The sequence below is a fragment of the Scyliorhinus torazame genome, chromosome 11 (assembly GCF_047496885.1).
Source record: "Scyliorhinus torazame isolate Kashiwa2021f chromosome 11, sScyTor2.1, whole genome shotgun sequence".
Classification (NCBI taxonomy): Eukaryota; Metazoa; Chordata; class Chondrichthyes; order Carcharhiniformes; family Scyliorhinidae; genus Scyliorhinus; species Scyliorhinus torazame.
This window is the reverse complement of record NC_092717.1, coordinates 207299569-207326258: the sequence shown is the minus strand read 5'-3', so window position 1 is coordinate 207326258 and position 26690 is coordinate 207299569. Positions and strand designations below refer to the sequence as shown.

Here is a 26690-nt window from a genome sequence, read left to right as displayed (position 1 = left end):
CAGAGTCAGTGTGACATTAAAACAGCACAGTTGCAAGATAATTTGACACTGCTAGTGCTAATTGTCAAGGACAGGGACTGAATACCACAGCAACATGAAGGCACCATTGTTCAGAATGCAGATAACAGCTAGGTCAGAAAAGCTAATGTTGCACATTGAAGATGGACGGCTTGCCATCAAATCAAATGTGTTTGAGTCTAACCCAAACCAATTAGGATTATATTGGGGTGTGATTAGATGACTTAAGACAGATATGAAAGTGTATAACTGAAAAGTTTCCGCCCGCCATTTTAGGGTGTTGTGCTGTGTTGTCTGTCCTTAATTTCTGTTTTTGTGTTGTGTTGTCTTTGGTGTGTTGTCTTTCTGTTAGTTTAGTCAGTTTTGTCCTTAATAGTCTCCATTTTGGAGATGTCTTTTGGGGGTTCTGTCAGTCTACCAGTCTGTGTCAGCGATGTTAGTCCACTTTTGACTTTGAGTTTGAGTTTAGCTGAAGATTAGCTTTCTCTCTCTCTTCATGTTTCATTGCCAGACTTTGAACTTTTATAGATTTCATAGATTTCATAGAATTTACAGTGCAGATGTAGGCCATTCGGCCCATCGAGTCTGCACCAGCTCTTGGAAAGAGCACCGTACCCAAGTCAACACCTCCACCCTATCCCCATAACCCAGTAACCCCACCCAACACTAAGGGCAATTTTGGACACTTAAGGGCAATTTAGCACGGCCAATCCACCTACCCTGCACATCTTTGGACTGTGGGAGGAAACCGGAGCACCCAGAGGAAACCCACGCACACACGGGGAGGATGTGCAGACTCCGCACAGACAGTGACCCAAGCCGGAATCGAACCTGGGACCCTGGAGCTGTGAAGCAATTGTGCTATCCACAATGCTACCGTGCTGCCCATTTTAAAAGTTACTTTCGAGCTGTCTGCCTAAGCAAAGAAAGATAATGTCTGTAATTCTCTGAAAGCTTCGAATTGTCTACGAATTGCCTTTTAAATTACTTTTAAATTGTAATCAAGCGACTACAAATAAAACAATTCTTTTTGGCACCTGAGAAGTTTTAACTGCAAATTTCTGCTGAGTTCCAGTATTTCCAAAGTGCTACTGATAACCGAATAGCAGAGATGATATAAATTCCTTCAACTTTACGCAGTCGAATAATACAAGGAATCGAACAACTTGGCATAGTCCAGAAATATTACAAATCTTACAACTTGTCGTATTGCGCCAGGACTTTGATTCATCAACTAAGCTTCCCCCAAACTTGGCTTAGTTTGACAGGTTAAGATCCCATAAATTATAGATTCCTATAATGGTGCAGAGGATGCTGGGTGAAAGAGGCCCCAGAGGGTTGAGGAATGTGGAATCAGCCTATTAGGATTAGTAATTGTGAAGATCAGCTTATATGGCCAGGTCAATAAATGTGTGAGAAAGCCTATGGGAGGTTTGCATTTACCATCTTGCCTTATTTGGTCGTGTGTGAAACTTGATTCTATGTTCATGTGTATAAGATGCTATGTTGCGTTGTTTTCACTCACTTGCTCTGGGATCTCAGGAACAGTGTTGGTCTTGCTGTTATCAGAGTGAGTCTAGCTTGCGAGCTATTTTAAATAAAATAAATCAATACCACAATCCCGACTCAGTGTTTTACTGAGGGCAGGAAGAACTCAATATTGTCATTTGGTGGCAGCGGTGGGATTTCAAGAGCGAATTCCCGACTATTCACGAAATTAGAATTAAACCAGCCTTAGACGGAGGGGTAATTGGCCCTTGATGTGAGTAGATTATAAAGGACCACGTCGGTTTTCCCCTGCCTCATAGTCCGAAGCGGGCTTGGTCACTCGCCTATGGTCGGGTAAGATCGTTCGACGAAATCAAAGGTCAGTCTGGCGGATTAGAAAAATTAATTTCAGTCGATGTAGGTACGGCTGAGGGTTAAACGAGAATTGAGGGAATATCAGGCGATAATTCGGTTAGACACTGAGGGAATATTGCAGTGATAGTTCATTTCCGTGCATGTGGGTTGAAAATTAAAATTGGTTACATTAAACTACACTTTAATTTGGTTAATGTCTTTAACGGGTTGAGGGAATGTCACAGAGACAATTCAGTTAAGACCGATGATGGAATGTTCTGGAGACAATTCAATTCCGTACAATTACAATTGGCTAAGTTAAATTTTGTTCTTGGGAGACAAAGAGTCGGAGAGAGTCAGCGAGACCAATAATGGCTGGGAGATATGTCTTATGAGTTAAAACAAAAGTTGGGAGATGAATGGCCACTAGGGGGAACCAAAGACTTGGAAAAGTCAGGGTAGTATCGGGGAAAAAGTGGAGGCTTCAGGATTGTTAAATTTACTTTATATTATGGGAGAGAAGTTACCTTTTCTTCGAGTTTTATTTACAGTTTTGAAGAAGGGAAAAGGGAAAGCCCCGTCCCTTATATTGTGTTTCCTTTGCAAATTCAAACTTTTATTGTCCATTTGGTTGAGTTGAATGAAAGTATAATGCTTTGAATTCCTTTCGTTTGCGTGGAGATCTCGGTGGATGAATGAGTGTTTGTTTAATAAGAATTTATGAACTTCCTCTGGTATTCCTAGTTTTTAAAATGTTGTGTTTTGCAAAACGAAGTTGCATATCAATTAGGAGGTATACACGGCAGTCAAAGTGAGATTTAAAACGGGGTAATTATTTGAAAGTTCTTTAGAAAATCAGTAATAATGATTAACATTGTGGAAGTTATTTTGAACACAATTCTCAGGAAGTAAACAAAAAGCAAAATCAAAACGTATAAATTGGGATTTGTAAATTATTAGTTGAACTCGGCATAGTCTTGGCTGCTTGAAAAAAGGGGGAGAGAACAAAGGAATCTAAAATTGAAATGCGAAGACTAGGCATTCGGTGTGGGCTGGGTCCATGTGCTCCTTTGTTAGAGGCAGCCATGATGTACCTAATTTTAAAATTTTGTTCGGTGTGTTCCAAATTTGTAGAGATGTCAGTATTTTCTCTGTAAACTTGCTACACATCAAATTTAAGATTCGGGGATTTTCATACAGCAAAGACTGTGGATTTTTAAAACTTTATTTTAAGATTACACAGGGGGAAAGGAAGATCCCAGTAGAAAGGAAGAAGGCCATTTTAGAGATGCCTAAACCCCAAACCGTAAGAGGGGTTAAGCAAGTACTGGGGACTATTCGACTACTGTAGGGCCTTGGTGTACAAGCACTCAGAACTTGAGGGGATGCTGCAAGCACTGACCCCAGGGGGGGAGGCAGTCCCGAGAGAAGGTAGAATGGGGACTGTAGCAGGATACCGCTTTCAAGAAAAAATTAATTAAAACATGCCCTCGCCTTATATTGGGATGGTGGAGAGGGGCATTGTGGCAGTAAGGGGCTCGAAACACGGGGACCAATGAGATCAGTATTAGGAGGTAGTTGGTGGAATTGATACGGCACAGCTCCACCGGGCTCTAGTGCCAGCTGACTTGCAAGAAAGTCACTAGCAGAAGTAATGAAGTTTAGAATGTGAACTACACTGCAGACGGAGCTTTAGGGAATAAAGATATGGGACCGGAGCTTAGATTAGGAGTATTACTTGCAGTCAGGAAATAAGAAGCTGATAGCAGGGAAAGATTAATAAAAATAGATGCAGAAATAAAAAATTAAGATATTAAAACCAATTGACAATGTAGAGGAAATAAGGAAACAGAAAGAAAAGTATTTTAAGTGACGAAACTTAGAAGGAGTATTAAGGAAAGCAAACCTAGCAATAGAAAGAATGACGCAGGGTTAATCAGCTCACAATTCCAACACACAATCCAGGGAGGCCGACACAGGCTGCAAAAGTAATATCCCTTGACCCGAGGTGCCAAATGCGAGCTGGAGATAATGATCAAAGAGTTAGAACAGCAGGGAATCATTCAAGAAGTCACATATGCATCGACGAATAGCCCACTTCAGGCAGTTAGCAAGCCTGATGATACAATTAGAATGGTAACGAATTACAAAGCATTAAACAAGGTCAAAAAAAAAAGAAGGATAAACGGTATCTCATAAATCCATAAACTACATTGGAGAAGGTGGCAAAACTTACTTAACTAGTATCAATTTAGCCAACGGATTCTGGAGTGTTCCGTTAGACCCAGATAGCAGAGAAAAGACAGCATTTACCTTTGGCACTGAACATTACATATACTGTACATTGCCACAAGGATATGTTAATTCCCCGAACCACTTCCAGGCAATAGTAAGAGAGATGATTCAAGATGATTTGGCTTTAGTATATATTGATGATGTGTTAATTGGAGATGATGATCAGGGGGACACATGTTGAAAGAGTGACCAAGATTATTAAAACACTTAGTGAAGCAGGATTTAAGATAGGGTTAAAAAAATGCAGATTGGCAGGAGCGAAGTCGACTATCTAGGGTATTCAGTGTCAAAGGCAGATAGGGAAGCCACTGTTGGGATGAGAGAGAAAGTTGCTAGAATTACAGCGCCCGTTTCACGAAACGGGGTTCAGCAAATCATGGGAATTTTGGGGTATTTGGGACCAGTAGTGGAAGACTTTAGTCTTTATGCTAGACCCACTTATGAAACTTTGAAAGGGGATTTTAGGTGGACCAGTGAAGCACAGAGGAGTTTGGACCAGTTAAAAAAAGCTGTAGCAACATCCGGGCCATTAGAGGCGAGGCATGAAGAGGACGATTTGAGCATTAAATTCAATCTGTACGCAAATGGATATGGTATGGTGCTTGCTAATCATAGTACTCAGACACCTATCAAACATTGACAAGAAATTGGTCAAGGGCTGAACAAAAGTTTCCGGACATCGCAAAATGTCTGGCAGCCACAACAAAAAGGATAGCAGCGATTGAAAATTTATCAGCCAGGAAGAAAATTTATGTCACAACTGAGTTTTTAGAATTGACAGAGTTGACCAAGAGACAGGGTTGCCAGCAAGGTGCGAATACAGCTCGATGGGAAAGATGGGAAACCATTCTTTTAAACCCTGCTTTAATGTTTATTCATAACATTAAAAAGGGACAGAAACTTGATAAATCAATCAGCAGAACAGAGTTGGTAAATGCTTGGGTCGTATATATGGATGGTAGTAAAGTTAAGGAGGACGAAGAACAAGCCAGGTGGGCATCCATTTCAAAAAACAAATTCAGGAAAGAAAATGGTGGAGAAACAGGGAGTAGCATAACAAACTGAGACACCGATGGAAGAATGTCATTAGAGTGTGCAGGCCCTCTTTTTCCTAGGAGAAGCAAAGGTAATTTGTACTTTTTAATCAAAGCTGATAGCAGAACGGGGGAAGTTGAATTAGAGAATCAGTGGCATCTGGAGCAAAGGAAATTGTATGAGAACTAAAACATCCGACCCAATTAAATAATAACAGAGGGATTATTAAAATCCATAGGCAACCTATCAGCAGCAAATGAAGAAACGTAATCAGTAAGGAATTGAGAATATGGGATGATAGATCAAGGGATGTTATTAATGGACCTCATTAATGAAACATAGTGTCAAGGATGTGGCACGTTCTGTAGCCTAGTAGTTTGGACAGGGAGTAATCATATGAAACCTAGGCGAATGGCAGATACAGAGTATTCAGGTGAGTTGATATTGCATTTAGAACGACAGAAATGGGGAAATGCTTCGGCTCCCAGGGAAATTTGGGGAATTCAGGTTGCCATGATTGGTTTGTGAAACATCATGCAACACTGATGATTGAAGTTTGAGACCACAAGATAGATTTTGGACATGGGATGGTGTGATAATGACAAATTGTAATAAGTGCAGAGAAAACCAAGCAGACGACGAAGTGATTGGGAAAGGATGTGCAGGATTGTGGAGAAGTGACAAACTTGTGGTACCAACTAGTGAGGGAGTATGTAATTTAAGAGATGTTGGGATGACCTGGGGACGTAAAATTAGCCTAACAGTGTTTAGAGACTGTATCACTGCAATGATGCCGTGCCACAGGATAGATCATATCCCCAAACCGCTCGGACAAGGGAAAAGGAATGTTTGGTCGTGAGTGTCAGGGGATTACTGCACTTGCTAGTATTATGTAAGCAGTGGAATGGGATGCCAGTGAATTGAAACCTGTTAGCAGCATCGATAGGACAGATGACAAAGTGAAAATGTCATGATTGGAAATGACTTTCATAAAAATCTGGTCGTAATCAAAAATAAAGAAATTAAAGTAAATGCAGTAGCAATATCCGAAATGTATCAGGGAAAGTTTTGACCCGCTTGGACCACTCAGTTAGCAAAAGAGGAGGAGTTTGAGATTCTTCGAGTCTCACTCAGGGGTGCAATGATAGGAGGAGGAGGCCTAACAGGCCTTAATCGTATGATGTACGTAAATGATCAGGAAAACAAATCAGTTGAAGAAAAAAAAGAATGGTGGCAATGGAAATCCGGAAGTCCTGGAGAGGGCACTTCTGGAACATCCAAACAAGAATAGGAAAATACAAATTAAGAAATAGGGCCCTCTCCGCCTTTGACCTGTTCATTTGGGTTTCAGATGAAGCAAAAATAATACAGATGAAGGACGAGAACTAAACTCCAGAGACAGTATGGGGGCGGGGGGGGGGGGGGGGGGGGAGAACTAATGGTACAATTGGCTACATATTTGAGGGAATTAAATGACAGAGCCCGGAGGAAAAACCTTACAGGTTAGGAACAAATCAAATTATTATTGAATAGTGAAGCCTCCGGTCAGACATCTCTAACTGGACATTAGCTGATGGATGATCTGTGGTCTCCACGGAGTATGTACCACACGGTGGAGTTTTTAAGGGTCTCGGCAGACAGCCACGACTGACGAGGAACCCCCGCATTTTCAATGACAATAGTTTAAGAATCTTGGCAGCTTGATGCCACGGCGGGAAATTTGTAACCAATGCAGCAAACAATATTGCATTGGAGAGTGTAATAGTTATTACAGATGAAATGTCCTGAAAATTGTTAGGGACTGTTATATATGGATTCAATTGGGTTGTAACCCCAAAAGCTGACTGTTATTGCAAGTGGTGTTATTGCAAAGTAAAAAAACAAACAAACAAATAATGGCAAGTATACACTCCATGCTGTAAGGAAAATGATAACGGACAAAAGGGATTTGAAGAAAACTGAGTTATTGTCTCAAGTAAGCCAGGGCTGGCAGACTACATGGTTCAGTCCAATGTTCGACGTTAGTGTGAGGAAGTCAGGAATAGAAACAGGATTGATTGAAGCTTCTGCAATTAATAAAGCAAGATAATCAGTGGATAATACATGATATCATAATTTACCATTCCAATGAGAAATGGAAAGCACTTCCAAAAAAACCCAGTGAGGGATAAAAGACCTTTTTGGTCGCTGATGGACTGAGTTGTGTGCTGTTTCTAAGGGACATGAGGAAGCTTCTACGGTGCTGCTACCCCAAGGTAGTCAGATGCCTTGGAGGTAGTGGAACACATGGATATAGCTATTGTGTTACCTTCCTGAGTAGCGACAGCTATGGTTCACAGTGATTGGACTTGAGGAAAGAACAATACAAAGAGTCTATCGACACTGGTCTGCGAGATGGATGAATTTATGATTGATTTCCATGCAGTTTACAAATCACGACATGTACACACCAAATGACAAGCATCAGGGATATCTGCTAGTCAGTACAACCAGAAGGAGGATATAAACCCTAAAGCAGGATTCAGCTCAGAATCAGCTCTCATAGCTCTCATAGCTCGGTCATGGGGTGTTACCTGATGCATGGATTGATAATACATGTTATTATAATTGTATATTGTATAATCATTGGATGTCTTAATTTGTGTTGTAAGCTAGCTATGGCTTGGATGATGCCGATAGGCTCAGCCCATCACCACTCATCAAGATGACATCCTGTTACTGGCAACCATCAAACCAGAAGAAACCCGGATGGAGAGCCAGTGGCTGTAAAACTGTGATGAGGTGTTTATGTACAGAATGTAATGAATTGTGGGATGGTCTTTCAGACCAGACATTGATACAGGTTATTAACCTGGGGATGTTTATAACGGACACTGGAAGTTGTATGCCTAACCAAAATCCAAATTTGGACCTAGACAGCAACAGGACTAATGTTGGTCTGGCGAATTGTGAGCACACTTTTTGACCATCAGTGGGACTACCTACCCAAACATTTCTCTACCAATAGAGACCCTCGTGGCAGAGGTGAAAGAAAATATACCATGTCTGTTCTCCACCTGCACTGAACGGAGGTGTAGCGTAACCCAGACGACAGGCCGATGCATCTGCCACAACGCCACCATTGTCCCGTTGTCGGCAGTTCGCGAAAGGGAATGTTGGTTAGGAAGCGGAATAGTAGTTATCATAGAATGATAAAGGAGGGAATGAGGAAATGAACAGGAAGGCATGATGGGTAGTTAGGCCAAGTTAGGAGTAAAATCTTAATGTGCAGCCTGCAAGTGGGATTCAAGGCAGGAAGAAGGGGGATGGGGAGCCATTAGGACCGTTTCTTTATGCAGAGGATGGTGCAGAGGATGCTGGGTGAAACGGGCCCCAGAGGGCTGAGGTATGTGGAATCAGCCTATTAGGATTAGTAATTGTGAAGATCAGCTTATATGGCCAGGTCAAGGAATGTGTGGGAAAGCCTATGGGAGATTCGCATTTGCCATCTTGCCTTATTTGGTCATGTGTGAAACTTGATTCTATGTTCATGTGTATAAGATGCTATGTTGCTTTGTTTTCACTCACTTGCTCTGGGATCTCAGGAACAGTGTTGGTCCTGCTGTTATCAGAGTGAGTCTAGCTTGCAAGCTATTTGAAATAAAATAAATCAATACCTACGATCCTGACTCAGCATTTTACTGAGACCAACCTGAGGGCAGAAAGAACTCAATATCGTCATTTATACAGAAACAGATAATTCAGGGGTAATAGAAAGAGTGGAACTTAGAACAATCAGCATCAATATGGAACAGTGCTCAACAGACTATTGAGACTGAAGTCAGACAAGTCCCCAGGGCTTCGTGGCCTACATCCTAGGGTGTAACATAGAACATACAGTGCAGAAGGAGGCCATTCAGCCCATCGAGTCTGCACCGACACACTTAAGCCCTCACTTCCACCCTATCCCAGTAACCCAATAACCCCTCCTAACCTTGGTAATTTAGCATGGCCAATCCACCTAACCTGCACGTATTTGGACTATGGGAGGAAACCGGAGCACCCGGAGGAAACCCATGCAGACACGGGGCGACCGTGCAGAGTCCGCACAGACAGTGACCCAGTGGGGAATCAAACCTGGCACCCTGGCGTGGTAAATCCTCAGTGCTGGCCACTTGTGCTACCGTGCTGCCGTGCATGCTGAAGGAATTGGCAACAGAGATAGTGGATCCATTGGTTAGAATGTTCCAAAAATTCTCTGGACACATGAAAGGTTCCAGTGGATTGGAAAAATACTCAGGTAACACCCTTATTCAAGAAGGGAGGGAAACAGAATGTGGGAAATTATAGACCAGTTAGTTTAACATCTGTTTTTGGGAAATTGATGGGATCACATATCAAGGAAGTAATATCAGGACATTTAGAATGTCAAAATGTGTGAATCACGTTTGACTAATTTGCTAGCGTTCTTCGAAGGTGTGACAAAGCAAGTGGATAACGGGGATCTGGACTTCCGGAAGGCATTAGATAAGGTGCCACACAGAGGTTAGATCACATGGGGCTAGGGGTAATTTATTAGCTTGGATAGAAGACTGGCTGGTGGGCAGGAGACAGAGAGTCGGAATCAATGGGTCTTTTTCTGGATGCTAAGATATAACTAGTGGGGTGCCACACGGTTCGGCCCTTGGGCTATTTACAATCAATATTAATGACTTGGGTAGAAGTTTCTATAGCCAAATTTGCAGATGACACTAAAATAGGTGGGGCAGTAAGTTGTGAAAAAAGAACATTACAAATGGATATAGATAAGTTAGGTGAGTGGGCCAAAGCAGGCAGCACGGTGGCGCAGTGGTTAGCACTGCTGCCTCACAGTGCCATTGACCCGGGTTTGATCCCGGCCCCGGTCACTGTTCGTGTGGAGTTTGTACATTCTCCCCTTTGTTGCTAACTTTGGTTGGCTCTTAATTCATAATTTGCTCTGTTTCTATAACCTTCGCTCTAGAGTCGCCAGGTATCTCTATGATACCGCCACGAGGTTCAAGTTCAAGTACTGATCAATGACTCAACACACCAATTAGTAAGATCCAAATCAAAACACATTTATTATACACAGTAAATCACTACTCATGCGTAAACTCTACTTTCCAGACTATTCTCTATCACTAAAAGGCCTATACTTAGCTTCGGAATTGGCCCACCAGGTCAGGGGAACAAATGGCCTTTTGTTCGATCTGAGTCTGTAGGATTCAAAAGCTGGTATGGACTGGAAGCTAGGAGCGCCTATCTCGTAGCGTGCGTTGACTGGAGACTTACTGGGTTGATGCGGCAGCTTGGGCAGTTCACTCTCAAGGATTGATTCGAGTTGCTGAGTGACCCTGCCAAGAAGAACAATTTGAACTTGGGGGCTTTACTTTATAGTCCCCAATGTCTTCCCGCCCTTCGGGGCGGACCTGGTACCTGGTTCCAAGTGATTGGACTACGTTCCGATCACTGGGATCGATTTCTCCAATACTGGAGCGGTTCCCTGATCGCCGGGCGGTCCCTAAGTGTCCGTTGGCCTTCCTTTGTCTTGGCTCCTGCTGGCGCCGAGGAGTCTGGCTTGGCCTTATTCACCTGAAGTGTATCAATTGTGCCTGGGAATCACTCATTACTATGCAGATGGCTGCTGGTTTCAGTGCTGTCTGGTTTTTGCAAGTTCCAATACACAGGATTTCTGCACTTGCTCGTTTTTGCCTGTGTTGGCTGAATTTCCCTTTAGTCTTTGCGGTTCTCCATTTTAAGTCGGGAAGTGGCCAACCTAGGTGGCTACACCTTGTCTGCATGGGTCTCACCCCCACAGCTCAAAGATGTGCAGGGTAGGTGTATTGGCCATGCTAAATTGCCCCTTCATTGGAAAAAAATAATTGGATACGCTACATTTCTTTTTAAAGGTGAGTGGGCCAAAATGTGACAGATGGAGTTTCATGTGGATAAGTGTGAGATCATCGATTTTGGTCGGAAAAATTAAGAGGCAATTTACTGTCTAAATGGGGAGAGACTTTGTGGTGCTCCATTGTAGAGGGATTTGGGTGTCCTCGTGCATGAGTCACAGAAAATAGCATGCAGGTATACCGGTATAAAGAGAACAAATTAAATGTTGGCATTTATCGCTAAAGGAATAGAGCATAACGCTAAGGAAGTGTTGTTGCAACTACACAAGGCATTGGTGAGTCTGCACCTGGAGTATTGTGCACAGTTTTGGTCCCCTTATTTGAGGAAATATAGAGTGGCATTGGAGGCAGTTCAGGGGAGGTTCACTAGATTAATTTCAGAGATGAGGGGTTTGTCTTATGAAGAGAGATTGAGCAGCAGTTTGGGCCTATACTCTCTTAGATTTGGAAAAATGAGGGGAGATCAAATTTAGGTATATAAGAAAATAAGAGGTATGGATAAAGTAGACGTGGAGTGAATGCTCCCTCTTGTGGGGCATTCCAGAACGAGAGGTCATAGTCTCAAGATAAGGGTTAGCAAATTTTTTTAAAAGAGGTGATGGGAAACTTCTTCTCACAAAGGGTCGTGAATCTGTGGAATTCACTATCTCAGAGTTTGGTGGATGCTGGGACAGTGAGTAAATTTAAGGAAGAGTTAGACAGATTTTTAATTAATAATGGGTTGAAGGGTTACGGAGAACGGGCAGGACGGTGGTGTTGAGGCCATGATGAGATCAGCCATGAGCATATTGAACGGTGGAGCAGGCTCGAGAGGCTTAATTGCCTGCTCCTAGTTCTTATGTACTAAGAAAGAAACACTCTGTCTAATTCAACCTTCAAGCTCTTGGTCTGTAGCCCTATAGGTAAGAGAGCCTCAAGCACAAATCTGGCGTTCTTGATTAATAAGGGGATTTCTTGATTGATAAGAGAATCAGGGGGAGATATGGGGAAAAGGCAGGAGAATGGGGATGAGGCACATATCAGCCATGATTGAATGGCAGAGCAGACTCTGGCCGTATTCTGCTCCTATGTCTTATGGTCTTATGGTAAAACCAGCATACAGGTCTTTTTGTTTTGCATTCCTTCTCACTAAAGTTCCAACTCATGCACATTTGAAGAATAAATGTAAAAATGGCTGTTCTCATCTCATACATTGCACTAATCTTATAATCATCTCTGCACTGGTAGGGATAGATTGAAAACACCATGACATGGGGTTTAGGACAATGAGATCCTTGCTACATTTTGAGATTTTAAAAAAATGTTCATTGCGTTCAGGGGCTTCTGACTATTCCCTAGGGGGAATCTTCACTTCCTACGATGTGTTTTTTTATTTGTCCTTGAGATGTACGATTCACTGACAATGCCAACATTTAATGCCTACTTCTCATTGCCCTTGACATGCTGGAGGTGAACCACCATCTTGAATTTCTGCAGTATGTGTGATGTAGTGCTGTTAGACAAGGGAATTCCAAGAGATTGACCTTGCGCCAATGGTCAAACGACAATGTGGTGCTAAATCAGAAGGGTGTGGGGCTTAGGGGAACTTGCAGGTGGTGGTGTACTCCTATTGACTACTCAGTCTGACCAATATGTAGATATTTGTTGTGAACCCAAGGAGCAAATTTTTTAAAAGCCCTTCTACTGTCATTCAGCTGCCAGTTATATCACACGATTCATCTCAACTTTGGAATGCAATGGATTAAACTTTTAAATAAGGAAGTGAGGTTAGCAAGTGTGTAGTTCAGTCATAAAGACTGGAATGGACCTAACTTCAACCGTGTTCTCTACAAAATTAGTTTGATCTCACCTGAGCAACAATGAAGGTGCTGCAATGGCCTCACTGCTCCTAAGTTGAAAGGTTAAAATTAGCCTGCGTTTCCACTTCTATCGTCATCCAGTGACTCCAACTGGGAGTGATGGAAAGTTGGCTGTCATTTTGCTCCACACATTTTACACTTATCGCACAAAGTCAGAATGATCCTAATCACTTTCATGTGGCCTTGAGTCACAAATAGGTAAACCAGATAAGTACAAGTTTCCTTCACTAAAATTAGTTAATCAATTGAATTTTTAAACGCTCTGACAGCTTAATGACCACATTCACCCATACAAACCTTTATAACCTGACAGCAGGCCCAGGAATCTGCAACATCAGAGTCCCTGTGGCCTCACCAGAATACAGATGAGGGGGAAGGGCTAACCCCCCTTTTCCTGGGACTGCTGGGATATAAATACCCCGGCGTAGGTGAGGGCCAGGCGTGGGGAGACCCTTCGGGGAGTAGGAGGAGTGTTTGGTTCGGAGAATAAAACCAAACCTTTCTGCAGTCATCACTTCCGAGTGATCGTTTACCTGAGACTTTACACAAACCTTTTTAAGATTCATTTGACCATGGTGGGTGTGGTAGTCACCACTGATGTATATATTGTATATATGGGATGTTGATATAGGTGCTTTACAGTAAGGTCCCTGTACTACAGGTACGGGGGTAGATCCCTGCCTGCTGGCTCCGCCCAGTAGGCGGAGTATAAATATGTGTGCTTCCAGTACAGCAGCCATTTCGTCAGCTGCTGTAGGAGGCCACACATCTCAGTGTAATAAAGCATCGATTACATCCAACTCTCGTCTTTGTGTAATTGATCGTGCATCAATTTATTACACTGAGTTTTACAGAAAATTGTCCTCCGCATCAAGCCGGATCGCCTGCAGCTGCATCCACAAGCAAACGCCAAAAAGGACTTTGAACATTGGCAAGCCTGTTTTGAAGCGTATATCGGGTCTGCGCCAGACGAAATTCGAGAAGCACAGAAGCTCCAGATCCTTTACACGCGGCTGAGCACCAACGTCTTTCCACTTGTCCAGGACGTGCCGACCTACGCAGAGGCCATGGAGCTACTGAAGGAAAACTACGCTCAGCGGACCAACACACCCTACACCAGGCACCTGCTCTCCACGCGGCGTCAACTTCCCGGTGAGTCGGTGGAAGATTTCTGGCGCGCCCTGCTCCCCCTAGTTAGAGACTGTGACTGTCAGGCCGTTTCGGCCATGGAACATTCAAATTTGCTAATGAGAGACGCATTTGTTACGGGCATAGGGTCTGACTACATCCGCCAGCGCCTCTTAGAGGGGGCCACGCTCGAAGTCGCTGCGACCAAAAAACTAGCGCTTTCACTTATGGTCGCATCACGCAACATTCAGGCCTATGCCCCCGACCGCGCGGCCCACCTCCCCCTGTGCATCATGGACTCCGCAGACGGCCGCCCCATCGTGGACCCCATGAGCGACCGCCCTCTGCCAATCCCACGCCTGTTCCGCGCGGCAGCCAACCAATTCCGGGGGGGCCCAAATGCTACTTCAGTAGGCAGTCAAAACACAACCGACAGTGCTGCCCGGCGCGGAGCGCCCTCTGCATGGCCTGTGGCAAGAAGGGACATTTCGCTGCAGTGTGTAAGGCCCGCTCAATCGCCGCTATTGTCCTGGCACCCCCCATGTGCAGCCAGTGGGCGCCACCATCTTCCCCTCCTCGGACCACGTGCGGCCAGTGAACACCGCCATCTTTCTCGACTCGCAACAAATGCGGCCCATGGGCGCCGCCATCTTGTTCCTCCCAGGACCAAGGGGCGCCGCCATCTTGTTTTCCTCACGACACGTGCGGCCCATGGGCGCCGCCAACTTACCCGACTCAGGACCCATGCCCGTCAGGCACCTCATCCGGCCGTTCATCACCTGCAACCGCCAACGACCAGCCGCGTCTCGCCTCGGTCACGATTGACCAGTCTCGACCACACAATTTCGCGACTGCTTCAACTAAAGTGAAGGTCAACGGGCATGAGATCGCCTGCCTGCTGGACTCCGGGAACACTGCGAGCTTCATTCACCCCGATACAGTAAGGCGCTGTTCCCTCGCGGTACACCCCGCTAACCAGAGAAACTCCCTGGCCTCCGGGTCCCACTCTGTGGCGATCCGGGGGTATTGCATCGCCACTCTCACTGTCCAGGGCGTGGAGTTCAGCGGCTTCCGCCACTACCGCCTCCCCAACCTCTGCGCTGCCTTGCTACTCGGCCTGGACTTCTAGTGCAACCTCCAGAACCTAACCCTGAAATTCGGCGGGCCCCTACCACCCCTTACTGTGTGCGGCCTCGCGACCCTTAAGGTCGACCCACCTTCCCTTTTTGCAAACCTAACCCCGGATTTCAAACCCGTCGCCACCAGGAGCAGACGGTACAGCGCCCAAGACAGGACCTTCATCAGGTCTGAAGTCCAGCGGCTGCTGCGGGAAGGCAACATCGAGGCCAGCAACAGCCCCTGGAGAGCCCAAGTGGTAGTGGTCAAAACTGGGGAGAAAAACAGGATGGTCGTTGACTACAGTCAGACCATCAATCGGTACACGCAGCTCAATGCGTACCCCCTCACACGCATTTCTGATATGGTCAATCAGATTGCACAGTACCGGGTCTTCTCGACAGTAGACCTGAAATCGGCCTACCACCAGTTCCCCATCCGCAAGGCGGACCACCTATACACTGCGTTCGAGGCAGACGGTCGCCTTTACCACTTTCTTAGGGTTTCCTTCGCCGTCACCAATGGGGTCTTGGTCTTCCAATGGGAAATGGACCGAATGGTTGACTGGTACGGGCTGCGGGCCACTTTTCCGTACCTGGACAATGTCACCATCTGCGGCCACGATCAGCAAGACCATGACGCCAACCTTGCCAAATCTCTCCACACCGCCACTCTCCTCAACCTCACGTATAACAAGGAGAAGTGCGTGTTCAGCACAAACTGCTGAGCCATCCTCGGCTATGTGGTCCACTCTTGGAACTCCCCCTCCCCCACTGCCCCAAGGCCCTCAAACGTTGCCTGGGGTTCTTTTCGTATTACGCCCAGTGGGTCCCAAACTATGCGGACAAGGCCAGCCCACTCATTCAATCTACTGTTTTTCCTCTGACGGCTGAGGCTCGCCAGGCCTTTAACCGTATCAAGGCTGACATCGCCAAGGCCGCGATGCACGAGGTCGACGAGACGACCCCCTTCCAAATCGAGAGCGATGCATCAGACGTCGCTCTGGCCTCCACACTCAACCAGGCAGGCAGGCCCATGGCATTCTTTTCCCGCACCCTCCATGCCTCCGAAATTCGGCACTCCTCCGTCAAAAAAGAGGCCCAAGCCATCATTGAAGCTGTGCAGCATTGGAGACATTACCTGGCCGGCAGGAGATTCACTCTCCTCACTGACCAATGGTCGGTTGCCTTCACGTTTAATAACACACAGCGGGGCAAGATCAAAAAAGATAAAGTATTGAGGTGGAGTATCGAGCTCTCCACCTACAATTATGAGATTTTGTATCGCCCCGGTAAGCTCAACGAGCCACCCGATGCCCTATCCCGAGGTACATGTGCTAGAGCACAGGTGGACCGACTCCGGACCCTGCACGACAACCTCTGTCATCCAGGAGTCACACGTTTTTACCATTTCATCAAGGCCCGCAACCTGCCCTACTCCATCGAGGAAGTGAGGGCGATCACCAGAGACTGCCAGGTCTGCGCGAAGTGTAAACAGCACTTCTACAGGCCAGACCGCGCGTGCCTGGGGAAGGCCTCCCGTCCCTTTGAACGCCTCAGCGTGGACTTCAAAGGGCCCCTCCCTTCCACCGACCGCAACACGTACTTTCTCAGTGTGGTCGATGAATATTCCCGATTCCCCTTGCTGTCCCATGCCCCGACATGACGTCTGCCAACGTCATCAAAGTCCTCAACACCATCTTCGCTCTATTCGGCTTCCCCGCCTACGTCCACAGTGACCGGTGATCCTCATTCATGAGCGATGAGCTGCGCCAGTACCTGCTTAAAAGGGGCATTGCCTCGAGCAGGATGACCAGCTACAACCCCAGGGGAAACGGGCAGGTGGAGAGGGAGAATGGGACGGTCTGGACGGCTTACGGTCCAGAAATCTTCCGGCCTCCCGCTGGCAGGAGGTCCTCCCGACACACTTCACTCCATTCGGTCGCTCCAGTGCACCGCGACTAATAAAAACCCCCATGAACGTCTCTTTGCCTTCCCTAGGAAGTCCACCTCCGGGGTTTCGCTCCCGACGTGGCTGGCAGCTCCAGGACCCGTTCTCCTCCGTAGACATGTTTGACTCCACAAGGCGGACCCGTTGGTTGAAAGGGTACAGCTACTTCACGCTAACCCACAGTACGCCTACATAGCGTACCCCGACAGCCGCCAAGACACAATCTCCCTCAGTGACCTGGCAACAGCTGGTTCCACACCCCCCCCCCCCCGCCCTCCGGCCCTGCGCCACCCTCCCCCCCCCGGCGCACCCCACTGCAGCCCCTGCACCAGGACATTCCATCCTCCCCTTGCTCACACCCGGGGATGAAGAGGATTCCGACACGCTCCTGGAGTCACCGAAGACCAAGTCGCCGCCGGAGTCGCCACCAGCACTGTGGCCCTCTCAAATCTGTACTTTTAAAACACAACTTTCTGTATATAGTTCTCCACCACCCCCCGCCGGACTCATTTTTTTAACAGGGGTGAATGTGATAGTCACCACTGATGTATATATTGTATATATAGGATGTTGATATCGGTGGCTTTGCAGTAAGGTCCCTGTACTACAGGTACGGGGGTAGATCCCTGCCTGCTGGCTCTGCCCTGTAGGCGGAGTATAAATATGTGTGCTCCCAGTACAGCAGCCATTTCGTCAGCTGCTGTAGGAGGCCACACATCTCAGTGTAATAAAGCCTCGATTACATCCTACTCTTATCTTTGTGTAATTGATCGTGCATCAGTGGGTTTTAAATAGGCTTATTCTGGATCATTAATCTAGGCCTCAGGATGACTCATCCAGTAACATAACAGCCCATTCTTGTCCTTGAAAGTTGTTGCATGCCTAGAGGGTCTTTGATTCTTTTGTACACAAGTAATACATATCGAGAGACTGACACTGTATTTATCAAGGTGGTAGGTAAATGAAGGAAAGTATTTCAGGGGGAGTAACGGCAAAATATGCTGGAAATCTGAAACAAAAACAGAAGAGTTCTGAAGACGAGTCATATTTGACTCAAAACTCTAACTCTGTTTCTCTCTCCACAGGTGGTGACAGACCTGCTGAGTTTGTCCAGTAATTGCTGCTTTCATTTTCGGTGGAGTTTTTTATTAAAAGTGGTGTGATCGGCCCCAAATGATACGCTGTTGTGGTACCATCAAGCAAAGCAGTTCAAGAAAGAAGTCCCTGCTCTGAGCAACTGGGAATCGCAGAATATACATCGATCATATTGCCCTCATTCTGAGAATAATAAAAAAAATAAAAGAGCTCTGGTTCTCGATATGTCAGGTCTGACAAAATGTCCTGCCTGAAGCAATTGTTTTGTTCGCTTTCCGTTAATGACTGGCCTATATAAGCAGCATTTTTATTTTGGAATAATACATTTCCTTATTCCAGTGAAGACGTTCATCACTCTCCGTAGCATTGTCCATTTTTTGTCGAAGAGTATTTTAATCTATAAATGTGTACATCATTTAGAGACTAAAATGAAAGAACCATTTGCAACAATTGTTAAATATAATGAGCTAAAGCAATTTCTATTTTTGGCTCCAGAGGAGGCTATGGGGGAAGATGCGATTCAAGTTATTTCCAGTTGAAAGGTAGATTTTTGTTATTGTTCTTTACCAATGCAGTAGAGGCGATAGACTGGATTGGATTGGATTTGTTTATTGACACGTGTACCGAGGTACAGTGAAAAATATTTTTCTGCGAGCAGCTCAACAGATCATTAAGTACATGGGAAGAAAAGGGAAGAAAGGAAAATACATAATAGGGCAACACAAGGTATACAATGTAACTACATGAACACCGGCATCGGGTGAAGCATACAGGGGTGTAGTGTTAATGAGGTCAGTCCATAAGAGGGTCATTCAGGAGTCTAGTAACAGCGGAGAAGAAGCTGTTTTTGAGTCTGTTCGTGTGTGTTCTCAGATTTCTGTATCTCCTGCCCGATGGAAGAAGTTGGTGAGTAAGCCGGGTGGGAGGGGTCTTTGATTAAGGTGCTCGCTTTCCCCAGGCAGTGGGAGGTGTAGATGGAGTCAATGGATGGGAGGCAGGTTTGTGTGATGGACTGGGCTGTGTTCACGACTCTCTGAAGTTTCTTGCCGTCCTGGGCCGAGCAGTTGCCATACCAGGCTGTGATGCAGCCCGATAGGATGCTTTCTATGGTGCATCTGTAAAAGTTGGTAAGAGTTAATGTGGACATGCCGAATTTCCTTAGTTTCCTGAGGAAGTATAGGCGCTGTTGTGCTTTCTTGGTGGTAGCGTCAACGTGGGTGGTTTTTATTTTAATTTTAATTCATTTGAGGGATGCTGGCTTCGCTGGATATTGGCTTCACAGGTGAGGCCAGCATTTATTGGCCATTCTTATTTGTCCTTGAGAAGTTGGCAGTGAGCTGCCTTAAACTATGGACCACTATGACATCACAGCACTTTCTTGTGGCAATAATGGAGTTGGCAATGCTGAATTATTGGGCAGAGATTTACTGGTTCCTGGTTGGCGGGCTAGAAGGTAAGGTGGCTGGCAAAATTGAGTGGATGGTTCCCCAGTACTGCCACCCTGGACATTTTCTGGCGACGGCACTGGTTGCCTAGCAGCTGTCCACTACAGGGTGTTGTCCAGCCAATTAGCATAATTGAAGGCTAGTGTAGAGGTCTTTTATGGGGCTGCCGACACTGTGTCAATGGCATGATGACCTCAATGAGTAGCATAGCTGAGGCTTCAGAGCTATCCATAAGACCAGATGATATAGGTGCAGAAGTAGGCCATTCAGCCCATCGATCTGCTTCTGCTCCACCATTCAATCATGGCTGATATGTTTCTCATCCCCATTCTCCTGCCTTTTTCCCATAACCCCTGATTCCCTTATTAATCAAGAACCTATCTATCTCTGTCTAAAAGACACTCGGTGATTTAGACTCCACAGCCTTCTGCGGCAATGAGTTCCACAGATTCACCACCCTCTGGCTGAAGAAATTTCTCCTCATCTCTGTTCTGAAGGATCGTCCCTTTGGTCTGAGGCTGTGCCCTCCTTTTCTAGTTTCTCCTCCTAGTGGAAACATCCTCTCCATGTCCACTGCATCTAGGCCTCTCAGTATTCTGTAAGTTTCAATTAGATTCCCCCCATCCTTCTAAACTCAATTGAGTACAGATCCAGAGACCTCAACCACTCCTCATATGAAAAGTCCTTCGTTCCGGGGATAATTCTTGTGAGACTCCTTTGGACCCTCGCCAAAGCCAACACATCTTTCCTTCGATACGGGGCTCAGAACTGCTCACAATATGACAAATTAGGTCTGACCAGAGCCTTGTACAGCCTCAACAATACATCCCTGCTTTTGTACTCTAACCCTCTCAACATGAATGTTAACATTGCATTTTCCTTCCTAACTGCCAAATGCACCGACAAGTTAACCTTAAGCAAATCCTGAACTATAACTAATTTCCGAAGCCTTTGCCCATTTAGAAAATAGTCCATGCCCCTATTCTTCCTACCAAAGTGCACAACCTCACACATTATATACCATCTGCCACTTCTTTGCCCACTCTCCTAGCCTGTCCAAGTCCTTCTGCAGCCTACCTGTTTCCTGAACACAACCTGTCCCTCTACGTATCTTTGTATCAGCTGCCCTCTCTGTCAGCCCTCTGATAGGGCTTTTGGCATCAGGAATCTACCCGCCATCCTTAAATGGAAAGCAGGTCAATTGACGAGGAGTCCGACTGTCAGAAGATGCAGGCTTGGGACCCACTTTTCACCCTGATGCCAGGGTTGCGATGCCTATGTTAAACTTTAGGCCATTAAGTCAAAAAAGCACCTCCAACATCCCAAAGATCGCCACCATAGGATCCTGTTTCAACTCAACCCCTACTATCCTCGATAAGTTACCAAATACCACCTTCCAAAAGTTCTCCAACTCCTCACACCCCCAGAACACACGGGGGTGGTTTGCCGGCCCCCTCCCACACCCCTTGCACCTGTCCAGCACCTCTGGAAAAAACCCAAGTGGACTCTGTGCATCACCTTAAATTGTTTAAGACTCATCCTTGCTCAGGAAGAGGTTGAGTTCACTCAGCACCTTACTTTGCACCAAAGTCTCCACGCTATGTTCCTTCCCAACATCTCGTCCCACTTCCTCTTGATCCTTTTCACTGATGCCCTGCCCTGCTCGCCCAACCATCCATATATATCACCAATCCTACTATCCTCCCCTCATTCAGGAGCAACATTTTCTGCAAAGGCGTATACTCTGGCACCTGAGGGAACGAAGGCAGCTTCTAGCGTGCAAAGTCCCACAACTGCCAAAATCTAAACTCACTCCCCCTTGGTAGGTCAAACCTCTTCCGCAGCTCCTCTAGCCCAGCAAACTTCCCCTCCGCAAACATGTCCCTGACTAGCTCTAACCCCTCCTCCCTCCATCTCTTATACATCCCATCCAGCGTAAACCTATGATTCCCACACAGTTGCGTCGTCACCAACATGTGGCCCAGTTTAAAGTGCCTCCTCAGCTGGTTCCAAATTTTTATATACGACTCCACCACCGGACTCACCATATATTTCCTCGGGGCTAACGGCAGCAGGGCTGTCACCAGAGCCCTCAGGCTCGTCCCTTGCAAGACCCAACCTGACACAATCTGCCCCCTTCCCCCACCATCATCTCACATACTCCACATTCACTCCCCGACAGTAGTGCAACAAATTCGGGAGCGCCAGTCCCCCTTCCTGCCTCTGCCTTTGCAACAGAGCCATCTTCAACCTCAGCACCTTCCCTGCCCACAAGAATTCCGAGATTAATGCATCTACAATCCAAAGAAAGGTGTTGGGGAGGAAAATCGACTAAAACACAAACAGGAATCTTGACAGTGTGTTCATCCTCACCACCTGCACCCTCCCCGTCAATGTCAGCTGCAGTGCCCCCCATCTATTGAGGTTCCCCCTTAACCTCCGCTGCCAACCTCGTCAAATTCCACCTGTGCATCGTGGCCCACGCAGGCGTTACCCCAATCCCCAGGTACCGGAACCGCTCCCTTGTCACCTTAAATGGCAGTGTTCCCAGGTTCTCCACTACATTCACCGGGAACACCTCGCTTTTCACCAAATCTCTCCAGTAAGCCTATGATTCTGCCCATGCTTTCTAATGGATTCTTCACGAACACCAACAGGTCACTGGCATACAACAACACCCGGTGCTCCCTGCCCCCCTCTCAGTCCTCCACCACTCAGCTGAGGCCTGAAGTGCCATCTTCAAAGGCTCAATCGCCAGTGTGAACAATAGCGGGGACAGTGGACACCCCTGCCTCGTAGACCCTGTGCAGCCCAACATACCAGGAGTTGTTCTCATTAACATTTTTAACATTTTTGTTTTTCCTTTCTTTTTCTTCTGTCTTCATCCAGTTTTTCCCTCCCATTATTTCCCTCAATCTATAAATGCCTTGGTTAAGGACATAGACCATTGATCCTGTCAAGCACCCAACATCCCAAATGCCCCACTGACCTCACCACACTGTAATCAATTTGATTCTCTTGCATGGCTCTGTCTGAAAAATTATTGAAAAGGAAAAAGATGTATGCAGCACACTGAGTTAGTAACCATGGCTCCTGATCATTTCCCGAGAGAGTTTGAAATTATGGTTCCCATTCAAATTAATGAAGCAAGCTAAACAGTTGCTGATTTCCCATGAGCAAGGCCATCAGCATGATCTGAGAGAAATATTGATAAAACCGTGGCAAAAGGCTAAGGGCGGAATTCTCCCTTTCCTGGTGCGGCACGCCCCACCGGCAGTAGGATCCCCACTCTCGGCAGCCAGCCAATGGGGCTTCCCATTGTGGGCACCCCCACGCCGTGGTGAAATCGGCGGGCGTGAGTGCATTGCTGGCAAAGCGGAGAATCCGTCCCGAAGAATTTGGGAAACTTTGATTGCAATGCAATTTGTGTACATAGTTACGTAGAGGAAAGTACAAGGTGAATTTACATAATGCCTTTCATTTCCACAGGAGGGAATCTTTTTCACTTTGGGCACGATTTACTGGAAAAAATATTCCAAGTGTCATATCGGGGACAACTTTCCGGGTGTTTGCCGACGGCCGAGCTGGCGAGACCGTGGCTCGGCACTTAGTGCTGGAAATGAAGCCCAAAGGGATTCACAGCAGAACTGGCTGTCCTGCCAGCTGATTCACCGGACTCGCAGCCAGCAGTTCCCCGCTAACTAGCTTCCCAGCGAAATCACTCCCAGGCAACACAGGACCATGGCATAGAACATAGAACATAGAACATAGAAAATACAGCACAGAACAGGCCCTTCGGCCCACAATGTTGTGCCTGTCCTACTGCTGACAGTGCAGAAGGAGGCCATTCGGCCCCCTGAGTCTGCACCAGCTCTTGGAAAGAGCACCCTACCCAAACTCAATACCTCCACCCAACACCAAGGGCAATTTTGGACATTAAGGGCAATTTATCATGGCCAATCCACCTACCCTGCACATCTTTGGACTGTGGGAGGAAACCGGAGCACCCGGAGGAAACCCACGCAGACACGGGGAGGACGTTCAGACTCCAGGACGTGGATTATGCAGACCTGCTCCATACTTCAGGATGGATCCATGCTGGATGCCGTGGATAGAAGGTGGGACACCCTGTTCCCCCGAGGGGGTCGGAGGACTACCAGGCCAGTGGTTGACATCTCGCCCCCCCCACATCAAATCACCCCCCCCCCACATCAAATCACCACTCGTGCCCCGGCACATTCTGGCACCCACCAATACAGCCCCTCCATGCCCAGGTACGGTGTCCACACATGCCGGCTGCCATAGTCCCCTCCCGATGTGTTCGACACATAATGTCCTCTCTTTGCCTCCGCAGGCAAAGTTGGCCCATAATAGGTATGAGAGGGCTTATATAGGTGGCAGAATACCAGATGTTGGAGTCCTCACCCCATGTGAGGAATGGGCCTTGTAGATCGCTGGGTTGTCCTCGGAGGGAGCAGTCAGTGACAGCGAGGTTGGCCTGTGTCGCAGAGGTGAGGATCCACTACTGTGATGAATAACACGTTCGCTGCAGAATTTGGTTTAAAATAAGGCATTAATACAAACAGCCTTTTAATTCCATGTGGAATAAAACCACTTCAGCTAAAGATCGGGTAGAGGTCAACACCTGATGGGAGAAATTCAAAACTGGTTTCAAAGGCTCATTAATACAAACACATACAAAGGCTGTTCTTTGACAGACCATAAATTCTTTGGGATTACTCCCTGCACCTATAAGTATTCAAAATATAAGGACAGGGAATTCTGCAGATAAATAGATACACAAATCTTTCCCTAACTATATCACTTAGCACTTAGAATAACACCCTCACAAAATGTGTCTGTTTTGGTATCTAAAGAACATGACAACGCTGAAAGAAGACAGGCCTCTATATGAGCCCCCCTTGCCAATATATCTTAGGACACCTGACATTTACACAGACCCTACGACCATTAAAAGATGTATTAATGATAATACATCCAATTAGCCATTTGGCTACAGGTAATTAACCAACAATAAGTGACAAGATAACAGATGCGGTCCTTGACCCCCGATAAGGGAATTTTCATGGATATAAAGAGGAGGCATTTTAGCAGAGTTACCCCCTTCTGACTCCCCTTCGGGAGTGAGTCATGTCTGTTCTTAAAAGCTTGCCTCGTCAGACAAAACCTTAGGTTTTGTAAGTATGTCTTTGTTTAACTTCTTAGAAATGTATTAAGAAATTGATGGGAGATACTTTAGGATTTTCCATGTTTCAGGTATCTCATTCTATTGAGAGAAGTTAGTGTGTTAGCAGATAACATAGGACTGCTAACAATTTTATATTATTAACAGATAACTAAAGACTGTTAATCAATTCATATTTTTAACTCTGCAATTCTGTATGTATCTATTGGGAGTATTTTTACAATAAAAATACTTGATTAAAATTATACTGTGTAGACTCACTCTCAAAGTTTGAAATCCAAGACACTCATTTAGGAAGCCTTAAATGGCTAGGACCCATGACGATAGAGGTAACGATTTAGTTATGAGTGACGTATCTGAACTTTTCCCATAAAAAGTAACTGAAATCCTGTTTAACTGTCTGAGACCCGGAAAAGCATTCTCCCTTCGTGAGATCTATTCTGAGTCTTGGTAGAGAAACAGATTTCCCTCTTTTGGTGGGTTAACTTAGAGCATAGGTTATTAATAAAGTATTATCAGGTCCGGAATAACCTAAATCCGTCACACTATACCTTCACTCAGATGACCTGCCTCAAGTGAGTAGTTCATGTCAGACAAAATGCTCCTTCCCTCTCATTGACCACATGTCCATTCTCTCGCAGGATCTCCACCTGATGGGGCCGGGCCATTGGGCGTCACCCCCCCCCAAAAATGAATACCTCAGAGGAAAGGTCGAAGGAGACTTCCATTGAGCACGACAGCTGCCATCCCCACCCTCCACCAGCGCAGAGACACACACCCCGGACACCCCGGTGTGTGACACTAGTGGACAAGCTTCTGGGGCAGAATCCGGTTTGCGCCACACAGTGTCTGGTGCATATCATGTGGAGAGAGGAACATTCAAGCGAGTTAGATGCAGCCAAATCCCATTCAGATGACGAGCAGCTGGGCAAGGTTATGCCAGAACTGATGCTGATTGTAGCGCATGGCCGTGAGATTCGGGGGGGGGGGGGGGATGTCAGTGACACTCCGGTGAGTGCACAGCCAATTGGAGAAGTCCCAAAGTTTATGGGTGCATGAAATGGTGCCGGCAATGAGTAGCACCGAGGCCAACACTGGAGCTGGCGAACAAAATGGAAAGCCTGGGGCACGATGTCAGCTCCATGAGTGCTGGTGTCCAAGGCAAATCTCTCTGTGATGACCATGGTTGAGGGCCTCGCCATCATGTTCCAGTCACTGACGGCCATGTTCCAGACACAGATGGACATTGCTGAGACACTGCAGAGCATGTCCCAGTCACTGAGGGACGTGTCCCAGATGCAAGTAGGCATTGCCAGGGCACTGCAGAGTGTGGCTCAGTCACTGCGGGCATCAATGTCACAAGGCAGGCAACAGGGAGGCACCAGGACCGGCAGAGCCGGATGATGCAGAAACCTCTGGAACTCGCTCCAGCTGCCTCTCCATCCCATGGGGACCCCAAGGGCTCTATGAGCACTGTCCAACAAGAGGGAACGCTGGAGTCCGACCCAGTGCCTGCCAACAGCGAGACGACTGTGGAGGCCACCTCCACCTCACACAAATCCACCCCCACCCTCCCCCCCTGCCCCCTCCTGATGCCGGCACATCTCAAGGTCAGCAGGCAGAACAGGGTGGCACAGCGATGCCAGTGATACCAGTAAGTCAGCTGAGGACCTCCGGCTCCAGGCCCCTCAAAGGATGCCCGCCTAGGGCATCAAAGGCCACAGGGCGTGAGAAGCAGCAGGCTGCCTCCACCTCTGATGTGCATCCTAGGGACACACCTGGACATGGCAGT

At 46.6% G+C, this 26690-nt stretch overlaps 1 protein-coding gene across 3 annotated transcripts in view; it reads left to right on the top strand.

Annotated features, from left to right (window-relative positions):
• The first annotated feature begins 1555 nt into the window (after positions 1–1555).
• LOC140385773 (uncharacterized) overlaps positions 1556–26690 on the top strand; it is a 37383-nt gene continuing 12248 nt past the window's right edge. The window contains exons 1-2 of one of the 3 annotated variants that reach the window (XR_011933467.1): positions 1556–1588; positions 18238–18789. The gene's annotated coding sequence lies outside the window, so the exon portion shown is untranslated. Of the gene's footprint in view, positions 1886–18237; positions 18790–26690 lie in introns of all 3 variants that reach the window. The other 2 variants (XR_011933466.1, XR_011933468.1) reach the window with 2 other exon arrangements.